Below are 15,663 nucleotides of genomic sequence, written 5' to 3' on the forward strand. Positions count from 1 at the left end.
TCGTAGTACCTAAGCATGCATAATATATCGCACTACTTCAGTTACCGCAATGAAATGAAGGTTGTCGAGCAAAGAAGAATTTCGTCGCCCAAACAATTGCACAACGAAAGCTTCGTCACCATCATGTTGTCGCATAAAGCTCGTGAAGTTAAAGGTTGGGGCAAGGTAAAAAATTGTTACTAATTCACTCCTCATAGGTCATTCCAAATACAAGCATTGAGCTTCTTGATGCGAAATATATTAAGCACACAAATTAAACCCTCTTTTGACAAATGTAGTAAAGTATGTAAGTAGGGATCGTTCTAGACCGGGGATTAGGAGGGATTGCTAAACACTTGGAAACTGACTTAAAAACTCAAAAACAAAGTTTAAAACACTAAACTAGACTCAAAGAATGCAAAACTAAAGGTTAAAACACTTAAACAAACCTAAAACTCAAAACAGCAACTAGAAGGCTCAAAACTGCCTAAAAACCACTTTCTGGGCAGTTTTGAGCACCTACACTAATTTGGACGAACTTTGATGAAAACTTGAATCAAAATACTTAGAAACACAAATCAAAACACTTTCTAACTAATCTAAGACTTCAAATGAAAGGGGGATTTGTTTTGGACGAAAATTTAACACAAAACAGAAACTTTAACTAACACAGATTGTAAAAACGATTTTGGTGAAATAGATGGTTAAAAGGCTAGTTAGGAGGTTCTTCTCCACACATGTCCCACTTGCAAACAAAACGATTTTCAGTTGTTCTTTCAATAAATTATGAATACTCAACGCCCCAAATTAACCGTGAATTGCACTAATTAACCCTCAGTTTTTCCACGAGTTATTGAGTTGGATGATTGCATACGACAACCCAAAACATTCCCTACAAGTTCCCTACATGAATTGCATAATAGAGATACAAGCAAGAATCATTACGTTCTATGAAAAACATAAGCATTGACAAAGCATTTGTTACTATGAATTGCATGAAACTTATGCCAAGAATTCATTCAACACGATCGTTTTCAAGCGATCTTCACTACTTGTGATTATAAGATTGTAACTATTAGGTGAAACTCCCTCATAATCTAGCATCATATTCATGCATGAAAACTAAGCGTGCACTCTCAATCAACATACACAAATAAGTTATCAATCAAATAGATGAACGAATTGAATCCACAACTTATGAAATAACAACTGAATGTAATCAAATCATATTGCAAGCATGTACATGGTTTCGAATTACCCCCCAACTAAGGGGGTTTAGTTCCTCATACTCACAACATAAAGTTTATTGAATTGAAACATCGAAGACATAAGAAAGATTACACCTAAAACGCCCAAGAATTCCACTTTGAATTTCTGCACGTCAAGCTCCTCTTCTCTTCTCCTTGCTGCGGCAGAGATGGTTTTGGGGGTTTTTGGATGTGGTTTTGGTTTAAGAATGGAGTTAGGATGATATGGTGGTGCGGCAAGGTGTGTGGGTGGTGTAGGGAAGTGTAGAATGGTGTATGGAGGTGGATGGTGGCTGCGGCAAGGTTGGGAAGTGGCTGGAATGGATGAAGGTGGCTGCGGCAAGGTGGGGAAATAAGGGTTGGATGGTTTCTGATTTGTGAAGAGGGAGATGATTCTGCGGCAAGGTGTAAAACACCTATATATAGGCACCTAAAACCCTAATTAAATCAGATTGGGCTAGGGTTAGGTTCGGCTACCTCAATGGACTAGGGTTAGGGTTTGTAAAATAGGGCTTCTAGGATGGAAAGGTGCGGCATGGGCTTAGGGTTTATAATCAGATTATTGCATGTGAACAAGGCCTAGGTGCGGCTGATTAGGTGGCTAGGGTTAGGGTTTAGGTGCGACATAGGTCCAAGAAGTAAGGATGGGTCATCCAAAAGCCCAAAGCCGAGAATAGAAACTCACGAAAATGGAAACCTCCAAGAATAGAAACTTCCAACTTTAGAAACTTTGGTTGCCAATTCCGATTTAGGAAAGATCAACCCAAAATGGAAACTTTTAGGCTTAGCTTTCCTACTTGAAGTAGGAAACCTCAAATCTTCAACTTTTTCAATTCCATCCCAACCTTGTGTTCCAAGCATGCCCTTTTCAATCCAAGCTCATATTTTGCTCCAAAAGCTCCAACTTGCATCATTTCATGTAATATGTCCTTTAAACCTGAAAACACATGAAAGTAGCTTAAAAGACTACTTTAACGAAGAAAACATAACAAAGATGCATAAGAACTAGCTAACTAAGGCGCATAAATATGCTCCTATCAAATTCCCCCACACTTAGCTTTTGCTAGTCCTCGAGCAAAACAAACAAAAGAAAGAAAACAAAACGAAACAAACTAACCAAAACAAAACCTAAACCTTCCAACGTTTGCCTCAGGGATTTCCAATGCACATGACATGTTAAAGATTGCTATCCCCACAGATTTGAGTCATCTTTACACAAGCACATACTTAATTAAAGCCACCACTTACTAGTTCACAAGTAATCAATTAAAACAATGCTTTGAATGTAGTAACATGCCTTAGAGAATTCCCTCAATTCCTTACAAGATATACACTCTATTTTCACTCAGATTTTCTAACTCCACACCCTACACTAGTTATATGTGAGAAGATTGATGTAGATATGAAAACGAATGCTCACATATATGTTTCACAAAGAACGCAATTTCTAGAGTTAAGAAGCATGTTTAGATATGATCTCATGAATGGAATGCTACTACTTAGATGCGAGAACCAGTGACACCATATGCTCATACCAAATTCAAACTCCACAGATTGAAACACATAACACTCAAGATAGAAGTTAAGGGTTGTAACGGGGCTTGGGGTATTGGTTAACAAAGAAAGGATAGGGAAAACAAATGTTCTTCAAGCATTAGTAAGCAAAGTAGTGAAATTGAGGCTTAGAATCCACTTAGATTGCAGAAATTAACTTTAAAACACAAGGGAAAGATTTAGATAACTCTTTAGGGCCGAATTCATTGCTTTGGACCCTTACTTCAACAAACAATACTTTGAAACTCTTTTTCACATCTTTTCAACTCTTTTTTCATACTTTTCACACTTTTTTCTTCATTTTTTCTTTTTCCACGAATTTTTTTTTTTTTCTTTTCTTTTCTTTCCACACGTGCCTATGGCACACAAAATCACCAAAAGAAATACTTCCCCCACACTTGTTTTCTGCCAACATAAATCAAAAGGAATTCAATTCGAATCATGCATTACTAGGCTTTAAGAACAAGGGTATAGATGGTCCTAAACTAGGCTAGGTGAGGTTAATGTGGGTTAACAAAGAAAAGGCTAAACAAGGCTCAATGGGGTTAAAACCTACAAAACATAATGACATAGGGGATTCATGGCTTTTTGGCTAAGGTGGTGGTCACTACAGAACTTCATCTTGAATATGTGTTATGCAAATCAATAACATGCTTTGAATGAAATGGGCATGAGTTCTAGCATTTGGAACTAAATGATGAAACGCCTTCTAAATAGTAACCAAGCAAGGAAGAATGAGATCATGCAACGACTTAGAAAACAAAGAATGCACAGATTTTAACTCTCCAAATAAACGTTTAGGCTCAAGTCTCATGATGTGAAAATTAACTTGACACACAAATTAAACCCTATTTGTGACAATTGTAGTAATGATGTAAGTAGGGATCGTTCTAACCGGGGATTAACTAGGGGTGCTAATCTAATACAAATCGACTTAGACACACAAAAACTAAACTTAAAGACTCTAATTAGACTACTAAGATTCAAAACAGATTTGAAACACTCAAATCTGCCCAAAACTGATTAAAACAAGTTAATTGACTCAAACAGCAACTAAGACAAGATTTGGACGAATTTGACAAAACTTATGACTCAAAATACTTAAAAACACCAAAGAGGACAGATTATGAAGACTCAAACTTAACAAAATATGGGGGAATTGTGTTTGGACGAATTTGAACTAAATGCACAGATTGTAAATTAAAACAGATTGTAAACTAAATGTGATGAATCAATGGGTGATGGAATGGCTAAGGGGTTCTTCTCCACACATGAAATATATGCAATGTAAATCAATTTCCAGTTATCAATTTAATAAGTTGTGAACCTCGACACTCCAAGTTAATTAGGTCCGCTTAAATTAACCTTCAGATTTCCCTAGAATCATTGAATTGGATGAATATGCATCGCAAGCAAATTATTCCTAACAAGTTCTCTATATGAACAGCATGATAAAGATACAAGTTAGAATCATTACGTTCTTTGGAAATCATAAGCATCGACAAGGCATTTGTAACTATGAAAAGCATGATACTCTTGCCAGGAATCTACTTAACACGATCGTGACTAGCGACCTTCACTACTTGCGAATATAAATTCATAACGATTAGGTGAAACAAACTTATATCCTAGCATCAAATTCAAGCATGCAAATTAAGCGTGCACTCTCAATCAACATACAAGAACCTGAAAACACACAAAAGTGACTTTAAACACTAAAATAGCTAAGTAAACACAACCTAAATGCATGAGAACAAGCCAATTAAGTAGCATAAATATGCTCCTATCAAATTCCCCCACACTTGGCTTTTGCTAGTCCTCGAGCAAAACAAACAAAAGGAAGGAAACAAAATGAAACAAACTAACCAAAACAAAACCTAAACCTTCCAACGTTTGCCTCAAGGATTTCCAATGCACATGACATGTTAAAGATTGTTATCCCCACAGATTTGAGTCATCTTTACACAAGCACATACTTAATTTAAGCCACTACTTACTAGTTCACAAGTAATCAATTAAAACAATGCTTTGAATGTAGTAACATGCCTTAGAGAATTCCCTCAATTCCTTACAAGATATACACTCTATTTTCACTCAGATTTTCTAACTACACACCCTACACTAGTCATATGTGAGAAGATTGATGTAGATATGAAAACGAATGCTCACATATATGTATCACAAAGAACGCAATTTCTAGAGTTAAGAAGCATGTTTAGATATGATCTCATGAATGGAATGCTACTACTTAGATGCGAGAACCAGTGACACCATGTGCTCATACCAAATTCAAACTCCACAAATTGAAACACATAACACTCAAGATAGAAGTTAAGGGTTGTAATGGGGCTTGGGGTATTGGCTAACAAGGAAAGGAAAGGGAAAACAAACGTTCTTCAAGCAATAGTAAGCAAAGCAATGAAATTGAGACTTAGAATTCACTTAGATTGCAGAAATTAACTTTAAAACACAAAGGGGAGACTTAAACAACTCCTTAGGGTCAAATTCATTGTTTTGGACCCTTACTTCAACAAACAATACTTTGGAACTCTTTTTCTCAACTTTTCAAATCTTTTTCATACTTTTCATACTTTTTCTTCATTTTTTTCTTTTTCCACGAATTTTTTTTTTCTTTCTTTTCTTTGCCGTGCCTATGGCACACAATTCCTCACGAAAAAAAAATACTTCCCCCACACTTAGTTTCTGCCAACATAGATCAAAAGGAATTCAATTCGAATCATGCTTTACTATGCTTTTAAGAACAAGGGTATGGATGGTCCTAACTAGGCTAGGTGAGGAAAACATGGGTTAACAAATAATGAAGGCTAACAAGGCTCAATGGGGTTAAAACCTACAAAACATAATGACATAGGGCACACGGCATTTGGCTAAGGTGGTGGTCACTACACAACTTCATCTTGAATATGTGTTATGCAAATCAATAACATGCTTTGAATGAAATGGGCATGAGTTCTAGCATTTGGAACTAAATGATGAAACGCCTTCTAAGTAGCAACCAAGCAAAGAATAATGAGATCATGCAACGACTTAGAAAACAAAGAATGCACAGATTTTAACTCTCCAAATAAACGTTTAGGCTCAAGTCTCACAAGGTTGTAGCGTTAGTTTGAGTTCCTTCCTTCAAGCATGTTACAAAAAAAAACTGAATTTTTTCTTTTATGATTGCATGTGCATTCATAAGTTATAACCACAACCAAGCATAAACAAAGAGTAAATCAAACTTTCATCCATGTTAATCACTCTTTTTAACAGCCATGTAATTACAAACCGAATCCTCATCATTGTGTTGGAAGGTACCCTAAGACACAAACAAACACACAAAAACAACTCTTTTTGGGTTTTTCAAAACAAATTTTTCAAATTTTTATGAGATTTTCGGATTTCTATGTCTAAACACACCAAAATGCTTCAAAACATACTAAAAACACTTAAAACAGCAAGAAACAACATTGTAAGTGATAGGTAAATAAAACCCACGAATTTTCATGCAAACATATTGTTTACCCCCCCACACTTAAATCAAACATTGTCCTTAATGTTTCAAGCATAAACTAACATAAACAAAAATCAAACAAACAAACAGCAACTAAACTAATCATGGCAGATGGTAAACAACAAAGAGAAGGGTTTGAGAAATTCAAATCTGGAATTGGAGTGATTCCAAGAGATTCCTTTGTTGATTGCATGGGTTGCCTCCCACGAAGCGCTTTCTTTTACGTCTTGCAGCCGGACGATGCTCCTTTGAAGGTTTATGGAACCCCACGGCATGGAGGGGTGTTTCCTCTACGCCTTGTCCTTCGAACCACTTCATGCTTGGGGTCCTTGAATGGAATGGGATAATTATCCTTTCGTAGTGTCGTGTTGTGCTTCTCTAAATCAACACGAACTCTCCCACCATATTGACTTTGATTAGGTACCTGCACCATACAAGGTAACAACCGATTAGTTGAAATGGGAATTGAAATTGGATTAGGTGGCTTACCTAGGTGCGGCATAGAAGTGGTAGAACAATGGACAGATGCACAAAGGTTGCACTCGGCCAAATTTGGTGACTTCAAGGTTGAAGCCGTGCATTCTTTGTTGCTCACTCCAATTCCCTCCTCGATGGTAGTTCGAGGTGCATTCTTCTTGACTAGTGTTGAACATTCCGGCCCTATATTTTCAATTACATTAATGGCACAACAAGAACGAACATCATTAGTATTCTCAATCGATTCAGGAATCTTAAAGTTAATCATATCACCACCAAAGGCCATAGTTACAGCTCCCTTGGCCACATCAATCTTGGTTTGAGCCGTTTTCATGAAAGGTCGTCCAAGTAAGAGTGGTGATGATGGAGAGTGGGTTGAGTCCTCCATATCAAGTACGTAGAAATCTGCAGGAAAAATCAAGTGGTCTACCTGCACCAAAACATCTTCCAACACTCCCTTGGGATATGCATTAGATCGATCGGCTAATTGAATTATAACGCCATCATTTTTAAGCTTTCCTAGATTCATGGATGCATAAACGGAATATGGCATAACATTAATTGATGCACCTAAATCTAGCATAGCATGCTCAAATCTTGTATTACCAATTACACAAGGGATTGTGAAACTACCCGGATCTTTGCATTTAGGTGGTAGCTTCCTTTGCAACATTGCAGAAACATTCTCGCTTACATGTACCACCTCTTTCTCCCGAATCCGCTTCCTTGTTGTACAAAGCTTCTTCAAGAACTTGGCATACTTCGGGATTTGCTTGATTGCATCCAAAAGAGGTATGTTAACTTGAACTTTCCTAAATGTCTCTAGAACATCTTTTTCCTCCTCTTCATTCTTGGATTGCAAAAATCTGCTAGGAAAGGGCACATTGGGTGGAATAATGTTAGAAGTAACTGAACTTGGACCTTTCTTACCTAGGGTGGACGGATTGGAGGACTTAGGATCAATGGTTGCTTGCGGCAAAGGTTGCTCCACCTTTGCCGTGGGTTGCTTTGGGTTCTCCTCTTCAGATTCCAACGTTTCATCTTCTTTGGGACCTGATTTTGGTGGTGTAGGACCTGCCCCAACTTCTTTTCCACTCCTTAGCATGATTGCATTTGCGGTTTCGAAACCACCCTTGGGATTGACCACCGTAGTGCTTGGTAACTTACCATTTTCACGGAATTGTTCCAAAAACTCGGCCATTTGGCCCATTTGCTTCTTGAGCTCATTAACTTCCTTTGCTTGGGTCTACAATCCCTGCGCCATTGTGGTCAGTAATTGATAAGTTTTATCATCATTCATAGAAGTACCTGAGTTGTTTTGTGATGATTGTGCTTGAGGAGGTGGTTGTGGTGCCATTGGCCTTGGAAAGAAACCCGGAGGTTGTCGGAATCCACCTTGTTGGGCAGGTTGTTGTGCATCTCTCCATCTGAAATTTGGGTGGTCACGCCATCCTTGATTGTATGTATTAGAGAAAGGATCACCCCTTGGTTGGTTTTGATTCCCATAACCCACGGCATGGGCAGATTCCCACCCTCCATTTTCAATTAATTGAGGGCATTGATCCGGTTGGTGTCCTTGAATGGAGCATACACCACAGATTGTAGTTCCTTGCGTTTTGGGGCCTTCAACAAACTGCGATAGCATAGAAGTGAGGTTAGCCATTTGGGATTGTAACTCAGAAATAGAACTTACCTCATTTACATGATGTGGCCGTGGGGTATCTCTCTGCCCAACACCTTCATATTGTGGTGCGTTGTGTGCTCGGTTCGCAATGAGAGTCTTGGCAGCCACCGGAGTCATGTCCACCAATGCACCACCCGCCGAGGCATCTAGCATTTGGCGTTCCATGGGAAGGAGTCCTTCGTAGAAGTATTGAAGGAGCAACTCCTCCTTCATTTGATGCTGTGGACAAGAAGCAACAAGAGTTTTAAAACGTTCATAATAAGTTGGAAATGACTCACCTTGGCTTTGTTGGATGCCACTAATGCGTTTCCTCAAAAGAATGACTCTTGAGGTTGGAAAGAATTTTTCCAAAAACGCTCGTTTCATGCTCTCCCACGAGGTAACCGTCCCCGGGGCCAATTCATACAACCAATCTTTAGCTTTATCCATTAGAGAGAATGGAAAAGCTTTCATCTTCAAAATGTTGCCATCAACATTTACCGGCGTCATGCTTGAACAAACAACTTCAAACTCCTTCAAGTGTTTGTTTGGGTCTTCCATGGACAGCCCATGGTACTTTGGAACATGATGTAACAAGCTCGACTTCAATTCAAATTCATCGGTCTTATCAGGAGCTGCCCTAGGGTATTGGATGCAAAGAGGGGCTGCATTGGCCAAACCCGAGGCAGAAAGCTCCTTGATGGTTCGATTGTCGACTGCCATGGTTGGTACTTCTTCTTCAACTCTTGTCGTGGCCTCCTCTTCAACCTCAACTTCTTGCTCTTCTAATTCAGGTTCGGGGCTAGGAGGATTAGACTTGTGCAATTTCTTTTTCCTTTTCAACGTCCTCTCAAAATCACCGTCAAAGTCGAAGATATGCTCACGAACAGGTTGTGAGCTACGGGTCATAAACTAGTACCTGCACACAAGAGCAAACAAGGTTAATAACCAACTTAATAGACTCGGCACAAGGAAGGACATAAGGTACCTATACACAGCACAAAAACAAAACACACACACACGGTGCAAAATTCAAAAACAAAACAGAAAACGAAACAATTCAAACAAGACTCAAGACAAGGGATTAGCAACTTTGCTAATCCCCAGCAACGGCGCAAAAATTTGATGTGAAAATTAACTTGACACACAAATTAAACCCTATTTGTGACAATTGTAGTAATGATGTAAGTAGGGATCGTTCTAACCGGGGATTAACTAGGGGTGCTAATCTAATACAAATCGACTTAGAAACACAAAAACTAAACTTAAAGACTCTAATTAGACTACTAAGATTCAAAACAGATTTGAAACACTCAAATCTGCCCAAAACTGATTAAAACAAGTTAATTGACTCAAACAGCAACTAAGACAAAATTTGGACGAATTTGACAAAACTTATGACTCAAAATACTTAAAAACACCAAAGAGGACAGATTATGAAGACTCAAACTTAACAAAATATGGGGGAATTGTGTTTGGACGAATTTGAACTAAATGCACAGATTGTAAATTAAAACAGATTGTAAACTAAATGTGATGAATCAATGGGTGATGGAATGGCTAAGGGGTTCTTCTCCACACATGAAATATATGCAATGTAAATCAATTTCCAGTTATCAATTTAATAAGTTGTGAACCTCGACACTCCAAGTTAATTAGGTCCGCTTAAATTAACCTTCAGATTTCCCTAGAATCATTGAATTGGATGAATATGCATCGCAAACAAATTATTCCTAACAAGTTCTCTATATGAACAGCATGATAAAGATACAAGTTAGAATCATTACGTTCTTTGGAAATCATAAGCATCGACAAGGCATTTGTAACTATGAAAAGCATGATACTCTTGCCAGGAATCTACTTAACACGATCGTGACTAGCGACCTTCACTACTTGCGAATATAAATTCATAACGATTAGGTGAAACAAACTTATATCCTAGCATCAAATTCAAGCATGCAAATTAAGCGTGCACTCTCAATCAACATACAAGAATAAGTTCTAAATCAAACGGTTAAGCAAATTGTATTCACGACTTATGCAACGATAACTGAAAGTAATCAACTTATTTCACATAAATAAACATGGTTTCGAATACACCCTTAGCCAAAACGAATGTAGCCAATCATACTCAATGAAAAACAAAGATTACAAGAAGTAGACATTGAAATATAAGATAGAATACACCTAAAATTGTTCAACAACTCAGATTGAAGAGCCAAACAATTTTCATGAACTGTCTCCTTCTCTTCTCCTTGCGGCAGATTGGGTGAGGATGATTTCTGGGGGGTTTGTGTGATGTAGAATGGATTATTGATGTGAAAATTAACTTGACACACAAATTAAACCCTCTTGTTGACAATTGTAGTATGGATAAGTAGGGATCGTTCTTAAACCAGGGATTAGGAGGGATTGCTAAAACACTCTAAACTGACTCAAATATGTAAAACTAGGTTTAAAACACTCAACTAGACTCAAAGAATGCAAAACTAAACTCTAAAACACTAAAACAAATCAAAAGACTCAAAACAGCACCAAAAACACTCAAAACTGCCTTAAAACACTTTCTGGGCAGTTTTGGGACTCTAATGCGAACTTGGACGAATTTTGGTTTTCTAATGACCTAAAACACTTAAAAACATAATCTAAGACAAGTTCTAACTAATATAACTCAAAGAAATAAAGTGGGGTTGATTTTTGACGAATTTAAATTAAATGGCAGATTGTAAAGAAAACAGTAGACAAAATTGTGATGAATTAATGAATGATGGAAGAGCTAAGGGGTTCTTCTCCACACATGAAATATATGCAACGTAAATCAATTTCCAGTTATCAATTCAATAAGTTGTGAACCTCGACACTCCAAGTTAATTAGGTCCGCTTAAATTAACCTTCAGATTTCCCTAGAATCATTGAATTGGATAAATATGCATCGCAAACAAATTATTCCTAACAAGTTCTCTATATGAACAGCATGATAAAGATACAAGTTAGAATCATTACGTTCTTTGGAAATCATAAGCATCGACAAGGCATTCGTAACTATGAAAAGCATGATACTCTTGCCAGGAATCTACTTAACACGATCGTGACTAGCGACCTTCACTACTTGCGAATATAAATTCATAACGATTAGGTGAAATAAACTTATATCCTAGCACCAAATTCAAGCATGCAAATTAAGCGTGCACTCTCAATCAACATACAAGAATAAGTTTTGAATTAAACGGTTAAGCAAATTGTATTCACGACTTATGCAACGATAACTGGAAGTAATCAACTTATTTCACATAAATAAACATGGTTTCGAATACACCCTTAGCCAAAACGAATTTAGCCAATCATACTCAATGAAAAACAAAGATTACAAGAAGTAGACATTGAAATATAAGATAGAATACACCTAAAATTGTTCAACAACTCAGATTGAAGAGCCAAACAATTTTCATGAACTGTCTCCTTCTCTTCTCCTTGCGGCAGATTGGGTGAGGATGATTTCTGGGGGGTTTGTGTGATGTAGAATGGATTATGGATGGTGTAGGGGCACGGCAAGGCTTGGGGGTAGTGTATGGGTGTTGTGTGGAAGGTGTGGAGATGAAGAATGGTGGTGGAAATCGGCAGAGATGGAGGAGGAATGGTTTCTGAGGTTGTGGATGGGGTTTGACGAATTTTGGGAGAGTGTGTGGCTGAATGGTCATGTTTGTGGCTGCACAAACCTGTTTATTTAAAGGGATTAGGAAATTAAAAACCCTAGGCTAATTAGGTAATCAGGAATTAAGTTTAAAGCTTCTAGAATTAAGGAAACAAATCAGAAAATTAAAAGGAAAGGTCAAGGAAATTCGGCCAGGGTTTAAAGCATAAAAGGGAAGGTGTTTTAATGCTCCAAAACAGGAAAGAGCCCTCTCCCTTGCACGGCAAGGAAGAGGAAAGGGCAAGGGAGTGTGGCAAGGGGTCCATAAGGGTTCTAGGCTTTTGTTTTGTGTCCTAGAATGCTTAGAAAATCTTCATAATTGCTGGAACTTTTAGGGACAATTAGGAAAAATCAAACCAAAGTAGGAAACCTTGGCTTAACTTTCCTACTTCAAGTAGGAATCCTTGTTCTTCTAGGAATCCTCATGTGATTAGGAATCCATCTTCAATTAGGAATCCTTCGTCAATTAGGAATCCTTCCTTGATTAGGAATCCTCCTTCATGTAAGCACTTTCCTACTTCAACTAGGAAACCTTGTTCAAGTAGGAATCATCATCTTCAAGCCTTCAAATTCGTCCAAACCTTGGCTCCAAATATGTGACATGCATTCCAAACTCCATTTTGCTTCTTTTTGCACACTTTGACCTTAGAACCTGAAAACACACAAAAGTGACTTTAAACACTAAAATAGCTAAGTAAACACAACCTAAATGCATGAGAACAAGCCAATTAAGTAGCATAAATATGCTCCTATCAAATTCCCCCACACTTAGCTTTTGCTAGTCCTCGAGCAAAACAAACAAAAGGAAGGAAACAAAACGAAACAACCTAACCAAAACAAAACCTAAACCTTCCAACGTTTGCCTCAGGGATTTCCAATGCACATGACATGTTAAAGATTTTTATCCCCACAGATTTGAGTCATCTTTACACAAGCACATACTTAATTAAAGCCACTACTTACTAGTTCACAAGTAATCAATTAAAACAATGCTTTGAATGTAGTAACATGCCTTAGAGAATTCCCTCAATTCCTTACAAGATATACACTCTATTTTCACTCAGATTTTCTAACTACACACCCTACACTAGTCATATGTGAGAAGATTGATGTAGATATGAAAACGAATGCTCACATATATGTATCACAAAGAACGCAATTTCTAGAGTTAAGAAGCATGTTTAGATATGATCTCATGAATGGAATGCTACTACTTAGATGCGAGAACCAGTGACACCATATGCTCATACAAAATTCAAACTCCACAAATTGAAACACATAACACTCAAGATAGAAGTTAAGGGTTGTAATGGGGCTTGGGGTATTGGCTAACAAGGAAAGGAAAGGGAAAACAAACGTTCTTCAAGCAATAGTAAGCAAAGCAATGAAATTGAGACTTAGAATTCACTTAGATTGCAGAAATTAACTTTAAAACACAAGGGGGAGACTTAAACAACTCCTTAGGGTCAAATTCATTGTTTTGGACCCTTACTTCAACAAACAATACTTTGGAACTCTTTTTCTCAACTTTTCAACTCTTTTTCATACTTTTCATACTTTTTCTTCATTTTTTTCTTTTTCCACGAATTTTTTTTTCTTTCTTTTCTTTGCCGTGCCTATGGCACACAATTCCTCACGAAAAAAATACTTCCGCCACACTTAGTTTCTGCCAACATAGATAAAAAGGAATTCAATTCGAATCATGCTTTACTATGCTTTTAAGAACAAGGGTATGGATGGTCCTAACTAGGCTAGGTGAGGAAAACATGGGTTAACAAATAATGAAGGCTAACAAGGCTCAATGGGGTTAAAACCTACAAAACATAATGACATAGGGCACACGGCATTTGGCTAAGGTGGTGGTCACTACACAACTTCATCTTGAATATGTGTTATGCAAATCAATAACATGCTTTGAATGAAATGGGCATGAGTTCTAGCATTTGGAACTAAATGATGAAACGCCTTCTAAGTAGCAACCAAGCAAAGAATAATGAGATCATGCAACGACTTAGAAAACAAAGAATGCACAGATTTCAACTCTCCAAATAAACGTTTAGGCTCAAGTCTCACAAGGTTGTAGCGTTAGTTTGAGTTCCTTCCTTCAAGCATGTTACAAAAAAAAACTGAATTTTTTCTTTTATGATTGCATGTGAATTCATAAGTTATAACCACAACCAAGCATAAACAAAGAGTAAATCAAACTTTCATCCATGTTAATCACTCTTTTTAACAGCCATGTAATTACAAACCGAATCCTCATCATTGTGTTGGAAGGTACCCTAAGACACAAACAAACACACAAAAACAACTCTTTTTGGGTTTTTCAAACAAATTTTTCAAATTTTTATGTGATTTTCGGATTTTTACTTCAAAACACACTAAAACACACCAAAACTGCTCAAAAACACTTAAAAACAGCAAGGAACAAGTCTCCAAGTTAAGGGTGATAAAATCCCACGAATTTGCATCAAAAACACTTAGTTACCCCCCCACACTTAAATCAAACATTGTCCTCAATGTTTCAAGCATAAAATCACACCAAACAAAATGAAACACACAAACAGCAACGAAATAGCAAAACTGGCAGATTAGAAAGAATCAACAAAGAGAAGGGTTTAGGAACGCAAATCTGGAATTGGAGTGATTCCTTGGGCTTCCTTTGTTGAATTGCATGGGTTGCCTCCCAAGTAGCGCTTTCTTTTACGTCTTGCAGCCGGACGAAGAACACAATCATGCCCCATTGAAGCCCACGGCATGGAATTGATCCTTGAACGGAAGGTGATACTTGAAGTGATCCGGCAATGGTTTAAATTCGAGAGTGGGTTCCTGAATTATTAACAACATGTAAGTATAAAACGTAATGGAAATTGGAGAAGGTGACTTACTTGCTTTGTCCGACAAGAACTTAATGACAAACACCACTTCTTTGAAAGTTTTAGGGACTTTGAATTTGGCCAGATTTACTACGATGGTTGTGATTTGTCCCGTGTCATCAAATTCAACTTCTTTGGGGATGGTTGTCTCAAGTACATGCTCTTTGATGAATTCTAGATACTCCCCAGCCACTTTCTTCTCTTGAATCCTTCTTCTTGGTGTACAATTCTCTTCAGGGATTTCAACACAATCTGGAACTTGTTTTGGTGTACCAAGAATTGGGATATCACTTTGCACCTTGGGAAGGGCTTCCACGATGTCTTTTTCACTCTCTTCTTCCTTGGGAATAAAAAACCTACGAGGAAAAGGGACATTTGGTGGAATGGGGAAAGAAAGAATTGAATTTGGAACCAACTTACCTGAGTTGGACGGCATAGGGACTCTAGGAGGCTGCGGCAAGGGTTGTTCTACCCTTGCCGTGGGTGTGTCTTCTTCCTCCTCCTCAATTAGTAGATGTTCGTCCTCCTCTTGGCTTTGTTTGGACGCCCTTGGTTCAGCGCCGACCTCCATGGCACTTCCCAAAGTGATGGCTTTAGTAATTTCAAAATCTTCCATTGAATTTACAATGTTTGCGTTGGAGAATTCACTTTGTTCTTGAATT

This window comes from Malus sylvestris, chromosome 6 (genome assembly GCF_916048215.2).
Source record: "Malus sylvestris chromosome 6, drMalSylv7.2, whole genome shotgun sequence".
Classification (NCBI taxonomy): domain Eukaryota; kingdom Viridiplantae; phylum Streptophyta; class Magnoliopsida; order Rosales; family Rosaceae; genus Malus; species Malus sylvestris.